We start from the raw sequence: 8,537 nt of genomic DNA, 5'->3' as shown, positions 1-8,537 counted from the left end.
CCATGGTCTGTGGGACAGTCCCAGTCTGTGAGGAATATGTTCTTGGGTCACAAAGAAAGAAAAAAAAGTGATCGATATTGCGTTTCTATTAATATTGTAATATTATTGTAAGCTTTCTTCACAAATAAACCTGTAAACTAGTGAAACTAAGTCAAATTCTCGATGTTATTAAATCTTCATGTTCTTATCTGAAGGCCAGTCCTTGAATAAAATGGCAACATTAAAGCAGTGAAAAAAATGTTGGGAACCTCCGATGAACGAAGTTTTGGATTCTTTAAAGGGTACAGTTCAAACTGCAACTAATGTAAAACTCCAACTCTCCTGACTCACATGTTTCAAATGTTGAATTTTCCTCTCCAAGATGCAGTAAGTCTCTCATCCAAAAAGTTGCAGGTTCAATCCCAGCTCCAGACAAGCTTGTGTCGTTGTGTCCCTGAGCAAGACACTTTACCCTGATTGCTCCTGATGGTAGACTTGGTGCAGGTGTGCAGCCTACTCCCATCAGTATGTGTGAATGGCTGTCAAAAGCACTACCGAATTTCCCCTCGCGGGACAAATAAGGGATTCTAAAAATCATGATCATGTTTTCAACTTATTACTTTATAAAGTTCTCCCCCGTCTGAAATCTGGGCGAACAAGAGGTTACGGTGGCGGCGTCCTTTGAAACGTAATAAAGGCTTCACTCCTCCTCCAGCCAAATGTAATCACACCCCGTGGAGACTTCCAGGATTGATGAAGCGAAGTGACAAACCCTGTTGCCTGACCTATCACAGCTGAGTGGGTGTGGTTATGGTAAATGGGATTTCATCTCCAGAAAACAAGAGGTTTTCAGTGGGGGGGGCTTAAGATCATTTTCTAATGTCAATATTTCAGTTAAAAGAGAGTTTTTTACAAACAGACACTGATGATACAATAGAGTCCAAGATCCATTTAAGACACACTTCCATCTACACATCAAAGTGTAAACCAATGACTATATCCTAAAACCTGGCGACTCACACTGATCCACTCGTTTGGTTCTCTGCCTTTGAGCCTCACAACGTGAGAAGAGTTTGCAGGAGAGGAACCCAGCAGAGACATCAGCAGAAAGGGGTGACGAGGGTCAAGGGAGGAGAACAACAGCGTAATTGGATCGTCGGCTACAGTGGGTTAAGTCAATATGATCGATGCACATGCAGCAGAGTCTTTAATGGTTCTTCCTCTAAGTACGACCTGGACAGGAAGCGGAGAAAGGAAGTAACAAAGTCTCACAAAGGCTCTGCATCAGGTTACAGTCTGGGCCTCTCGCTCGTGGCTCTGGATCTACAGCAGAGAGCATCTTCCTCTCATGTCATTTCAAATGCATTGGATTTCAGACCTCCCTGGCGCCGGTACCCCCCGCGCTCCCGAACAAACCGCCTCGGCACAGAACACCGTTCAAACCTTTGAATTCAATAAGCAGCCGAGCACGTTGGCCTCGTCCAGCCGTCGTCGCAGCACGTCCTGCAGCTCGGCTGTGGAGAGAAACGATGTTTAACGCGTCATCATTGCACATTCTCGTGGTCGCCGTCTCACGTCTGGAAACTCTTACTTTACTTATTTGAAAAAAATATATGTCTTTGTTCCTCCTGCGTGATGGATGAACGGACGGATGTACAGTTGATCGCTTTTGTTTAATGGAAACCCTTTGATCTTATTTCTAATATGTTGATAAGATGTAGATGAAGGTTCAAGACGACATTTATTTTAAGAACACAATGATTGATGACATCATCTCGATTAACTCTTAAACCCTATTTTTACCTGTGGACCTTTGTTGATTTGTAAATGACCGCCTCTGTGTTATTTAAGTGCATTCACACGAGATAAGCGACGTCTGTTTTATTGACATTACAGCCGGATGTGTCGTCACATCAGCTTCTACTTCAAGCAATGACAAGATGGCTGCGCCCGTCGTACATCTCGCTCCAAAAACACTCCAAAAGTAGGCACTGGACTCGTGAGGATATTTATATAAATTGCCCCTGTAAAGCTGTCAAGACCACTCATCAACATTTCCACCGCAGCCTCCATTATTCTATACCAATAGCTTAGAGATACAAATCTAAAAAGGCGGGCGATGACTGAAAGAGAAAGGTAGCATATAATAATAAACAGCGGGATGCAGGTTCGCAGTGGAAGCCTGTTTTAGGCCAAATACAGTTGGTAATTTGTGGCGGAATTATTACATTACAAATCATACATCGCACGGGATTAAATCTCCGACTTTCTCTGCAATTTGTTCCACAGGTTATACTTATCCGGTGTGAATCGGGCTTTAGTCCGTACATGTGCAAAAGCTTTTTGTTGGTGTGTAGTTTGTGAGTTCTCTCTGTGCCTTCACGGGTTTCCTCCGACAGTTTTAACAACGTTTTAGGGGATGTAAGTAAGTATGTAATATTTGTAGAACGCTTTTCTAGACCAGGGTCACGTGGTCGCGTGGAAAGTAGATTCTGATCCACAGACCTCAGAGCCTGAGCTGGGGTGTAAGGCTGGATCAGATCACTGATGTAAGGAGGAGTCTGGCCATGAATAGATCTGAAAGTAAGAACCAGAATTTTAAAATTGATCCTGAAAGAAACTGGCAGCAAGTGAAGAGTTTTAAGGATCGGAGAAATGTGAGTTCTTCTACTAGAGCGGTTCAGTATTCTCAATGCAGAGTTCTGAATCAACTGCAGGCAAGACAACTCCTTCTTGTTAAGAAGCATGTATCAAAACTGTAATATATGGATATATTTATACTTATTCTGTGTATTATGCCAGGCATTGTACTACAGGGAGTTCTTGACTATGTTTGTGTCATCATGATGATGTGTGTGTGTTACGGAAGTGTATGGGTCACGCCCTTTACGTACGTTGTTCACGTACGTTGTTAGTTACTTACTACCGGAGTAAGATCCACTCTGGTGTCCCGGGTCCATCACTACACGAGTGAAACTAAGAGACGAACCCGAATGTATTACAAAAACTCCCAAGAGAAAGTCCATTTTGTTAAGGGCTTGAACAAAAGATGTTCAAGACTCTCTCTCATCTGGCAATGATATGCCCTCTAGTGGTCAAACGCGATTGTAACAAGTTGAAAAAATACAAAGGGATTTAATTCCTCTACCATGTCTGTCTCTATGCCTGACCTGTGCCCTTTGCTCTCACCCTTCAACTCCATTAAAGGTAGGGTGGGTGTTCTTCAAAAGTCCCCTCTGCACATGATGTTCCCCGGAATCTTCGAAAAGGAATTAACGTGTTTTTCACACACAGAGAAGAAATTGCCGGACAAATGCTTCAAAAGATTGGACAATATTTGAACAGTCCTGTTGATCCACGGCTCAATGACGGGTTTACTTTTCAATTTAGAGCGTTTTAAATACGCTTTAGAATTCGAAGTGCGAAGGGGCGACATGGTAACATCTCAATGAACTTTGACCTCATTAACATTGAAACACAAAGTATTTTTTCGATATCAGACCGAAGCGAAGAAGTCCAGGTCACAGGTGTAGCCTCTCTGCTACGATACCTGACTTACATCTGCAGTCACTCCCATGATCAGCCGTGAATCATGAAGCTGCCAGCATCGTCGTCTCTGCAGGACGTCTCCAGTCAGTGATTACATACTGAACTGTAGCAGCACCTCCCGTGTTTTTATTGTCTCAAAAATATGTTTGCGCTTTATTAAACTGATGGAAAGGACAACCTTCAGACGCGCCGTATCTCTTTTGACTCATTTACAAAAGCGCCCGTGGTGAGAATAAGACTTTCCGAGAGCGTCCGCAGTAAACACCGTCGAACTGTGAGCAGAAACATAAGCGGCTTTTGTGGAAATGTCTTTCAGTCGTTGTTCATTGTCGGCGCTCTCTGTGGGTGTTAAACGCAGTTAAAGCTCTGCCAACCAAAGAAAAAAAAAACCTGCTGCATACATTAAATCTCCTCTGCAGCCGTGATATGAATTTCCACATCGTACATAATTTCTGAAAACATGTCATCCGAGGAGACGAGGGAGAAACATGTCACACATCAAACATTTAAGCGGAGACGGCTGAAAGGTTTGTTCGAACGTTGCCTTGTTGACTCCATCACATTGCCATAGCAACACGCCACGGAAGAGGCTTGGAAGAATTTCTTTTCTGCTTTTATATTGACGGTACATAGAAAGAAAGATGATTTCTCAGCCAGAAGGTCAAGGGTCAGGGTTCAGCTTGAGACGGTCCCGGTTGATTGACTGCTTTCTGTCTGTGGGTTTCCTCCGGGTACTCCTGTTTCCTGCCACAGTCTGAAGCATTTATTCCTCCATATTAATCTTAACATCAGAAGATTTGTGGTCTTAAAACATTCATTCATTTTCTACCTCTTCATCGTGTACCACAGTCACATCAGTTTCATCGGGCGAGAGGCAGGGGACACCCTGGACAGGACGCCAGTTCGTCACAAGGCACGCAAAGACACACAACCGTTCACACACACACACACTCATGCCTACAGATATTTCCCCAAGTTCTCAATCAAACTTTGTGTGTTTTTGGACTGTGGGAGGAAACCGGAGTGCCCGGAGTAAACCCACACGACATCAAGGAGAACATACAAAATGCTTTTATCATTTTTCCATCTCCATCCTCGATCTTCTTCATGTAAACTTGATTTCTGTGTCTATTCTCTAAAAGTGTGTGTTTGAAAACAACTTCTCCGATTCCGAAGCGACGACAAAAACCCAATCTTAACTAAAATCCAAACTCTCTGGAGACAAATGTCCTTCACTCACTTTTTGCTGGCTTTAGGCGACTATCAGTCTCTCAGACGAGCACTTTAGAAAGTATCCTTGGGGTTACATCAGGGTTACATACTGTGATGTCGTAACAACTTTACAGATTAAGTAAGACTATATCGGAGAATAGAAAAACAGGGTGTGTTCCATCCCTCATGCAGCTGAATGTTGGATTTAAATGAAATTCCTTTACAGATCAATACCAGGCATGAGATTTTGGGGAACATTTCTTTAGTTTCTCTGTAAAATAAAGTCTCAAAAGATGAACAGGGATGTCATCAAACTCTTAAGTCAGAATCTCTCCTTTTTGGTCGGCCATTTTCTTGCATGCAGGAGTAAAAGTGAGACACATGACTGAAAACAAACTGTAAATATGTTGGAGACTGTGAAAGAAAATTCCTGTCCTTAAAATTTAGACTTATGTATGGAACCATTTTTAAAGTCAGGGCTTCAATACAAGATGGAAGTTACAGACGAGCATAATGGAGGCATTTGGATGTTTTTAAGTGTCTTTTTTTGGACAAAGTTCTTCCCTGGGCTCCAGTCGCTACATTAAAATGAACAAACATTTTCCTTTTCTAAAAAGGAACAGATTATTTTAAAAATAATACCAAACCCCTTGTCGACATGAGGGCGAGTAGAGAAATAGTTTTAATTTTGGGTGTATCACTTTAACATGAATACAAGCCATAAAATAAAGCAGTAAAGTTACTCACCTACTGTCACATCCTTGCAGTTGACGTCTCGCCATTTTTGGGGAATCTCTGTCGAGCTGAGAAGACGGTGGATGTGGGAGATTCTCCTTAAAAATGTAACTTTTCGACGAGACATTTCCACCCTTACACGCCTCAGCTCGACTCCACACAGTTGAGTTTCCACTGGCCCTGGTACCCTGCAAAGAAAATGTCACAAGACAAGAGTAATCGAGCTGCTAAGCAATAATGAGGGTAAGATAATGGTAGCTTGTTCCGTGTTATAATAGGTAGTAATTACTGCTAACAGTTATTGAGACGTGTGTGTGTCTGTCTGTCTGTGTGTGTGTGTGTGTGTGTGTGTGTGTGTGTGTGTGTGTGTGTGTCTGTGTGTGTGTGTGTGTGTGTGTGTGTGTGTGTGTGTGTGTGTGTGTGTGTGTGTGTGTGTGTGTGTGTCTGTCTGTGTGTTTCAGATGGTTCTCACGTTGTTGTCTCCATAATCCGTCGGCCTTGAACCTCGACGGTGGATGAAACTGTTCTTCTGAATGTCCAAGAAACATTTATTCTTCAACAGACATCTTCCCATTTTGGATCAGTAAGGTATTGTTTTTGGATACATATGCATCACTGCCTTATTTCTCACTTTAATACGAATGATCATTACGATATATCCAGAGAAATACTGCAGTGTTAAGATTCACATGGTGATAAATATGTAAAACAGACATTTTCTAGTGTGATAACAGACGAATAGCAGCTCTGAGAAAAAAGACATCTCACATTGTTAGCGTTAATGCTAACTAGCTATCCTGTTGTGTCTGTCTACGAGTCACAATATTACTTTGAAATTTGAGTATCTGGACCACGCAGAGTACAAGAGCGTCTCGCCACTGCATATGTATTTATGGGAGCCAGGGAGGTCGTTCACCTTGACCCAGAGACAACACAAGGGATACTATAAACACGTTTGTTTTTTCGGGTCACCTTCATCCAGGGACAACACAAGGATTACCACAAACATGTTTTTTCTCGGGCCTTTGGGTCACCTTGACCTAGAGACAACACAAAGGATACTACAAACACATTTGTTTTTTTTCCGGGCTTTTGGGTCACCTTGACCCAGAGACAACACAAGGGATACTATAAACACGTCTGTTTTTCGGGTCACCTTAATCCAGAGACAACACAAGGGATATTACAAATAGGTTTGATTTTCGGATCACCTTGATCCAGAGACAACACAAGGGATACCACAAACACATTGGTTTTTCGGGTAACCTTGATCCAGAGACAACACAAGGGATACTACAAACATGTTTTTTCAGGCCTCCAGGTCAATATAAGAAAAACTTTCTAATCACCGACAAACAGGATGATTTGAAGACGAGTCATAAATAGGAGTACAAAGAGAAACTGTAAACCGGGCCGAGCTCTAATAAATGAGGTCCCGCGGTGCTCGGAGCGATGCTTGCAAGAAACCGTTCCTGAAACTTCAAACACACTAAGAAGATGCTCTCGTTCCTCCTGCGCTGAATACTGAGCGTCCAGAAGGACTTTGTGATGCCTTTAAATAAAAGGCTTCGCTCTGCACTTTCCTGCTGCAGCGTTGACCGCTGTGGAAACTGCTAATGAACTGCTGCTTATATTAAAGCCATTAACCACTTGGTTTGATTCTCAGACGGTGAAATCACAGAGGGAAGCCATGAGGTCTAATGAAAGTGTGTGTGTGTGTGTGTGTGTGTGTGTGTGTGTGTGTGTGTGTGTGTGTGTGTGTGTGTGTGTGTGTGTGTGTGTGTGTGTGTGTGTGTGTGTGTGTGTGTGTGTGTGTTGGGGGGGGGGGGGTTGCTGGGTATATTCTCCTGCTCAGGTCCCCGGGGGTGTAATGGTTGCAGCAGGGTTTCAGGGTGCAGCAGACAGTCACAAGGTTGTAATTAAATGTGGGTTCACATGCACCTCAGCATCCTTACACAACAGCAGAGAAGACATGGTCAAAGGTCATGTTGGTGAGAAGATTTAAAACCACACCTGTGAATACTGACAAGAGCTTTAAGTTACAGATCGAACAACAGATTGTAAAATTCCACCTGCTTGTGCGTGAATAACAGATTAATTTTCTTTTTCTTTTTTTTCTTCCAGCAGAGAAGACGAGATGTTCGTTTGTCTGTTGTCCGGAGCTCTCAACCATGAGGTAATGCCGCCCTCTAGTGGCTCAAATAAAACAGCGATGGGAAGATTAGATTAGAATCTCTTTATCGTCCAAGAAAAACATTGTTTTGAGGTCACGTGTGTGGCGCCATTAAGTCTGAGGAAGAGAAAAAACATCTTTAATATGAATCGTTTAAAATATATACTGAAGCAGCGACGTTGAGAGAAGGAGATACATTAGACATTTTCTCTGGTCCGATTATTATTATTTATTTATACATAGTTTTACCAATACAAGAATAGGATGTTATAAGGTTAATATGGATGTAACGGTTATTTATTTTATGTTTTATTATTATTATTTAATTTTGAGAGACCTGGAAAAAAAACCCATTAACTATAAGGTCTAAATAAGAATTGAATAAAAACTAAATGTAAAAACTAAATAAAGAAAGTCAGTGAAATAGAAACTAAAAATGGAATATTATGAAGATTACAAATTTGTGTTTCTTTGTTATGGTTTATATTTTATTCTAAATATAGTACGGTACTAAGAATTTATGTAAACACTTTTTGAGGGGGAAATGTTGTAAAAGTATAAGTTGGATTAGCAACAGATATTTGTAAACAAGTGTAAACAGGTGAACTCACATGGCACTAAGAATTATGTTTGGTTTTTGTTTGTTTTAAATTTGATTGAATTAAATCATAGTTCATCGAGATAAAGATTGTTCTGATATGAAAGTGTATGTTCAAGTCTGTTAAAATAAGTGTTTTTAACATGTGTGTTTTATTTTTGTTGTAATAGTGATGCATATTTACATGATCCTAATTATGGGATGCCAAGTACTGTATTTTGTGTTATAATATATTACAATGTTTAAAATTTGTGGGCAAATGTTGGACTGTTGTATCTATTTATAACTAAG

The sequence above is a fragment of the Callionymus lyra genome, chromosome 4, assembly GCF_982586985.1.
Source record: "Callionymus lyra chromosome 4, fCalLyr1.hap1.1, whole genome shotgun sequence".
NCBI lineage: Eukaryota > Metazoa > Chordata > Actinopteri > Syngnathiformes > Callionymidae > Callionymus > Callionymus lyra.
Note: the sequence above shows the minus strand (reverse complement) of the source record.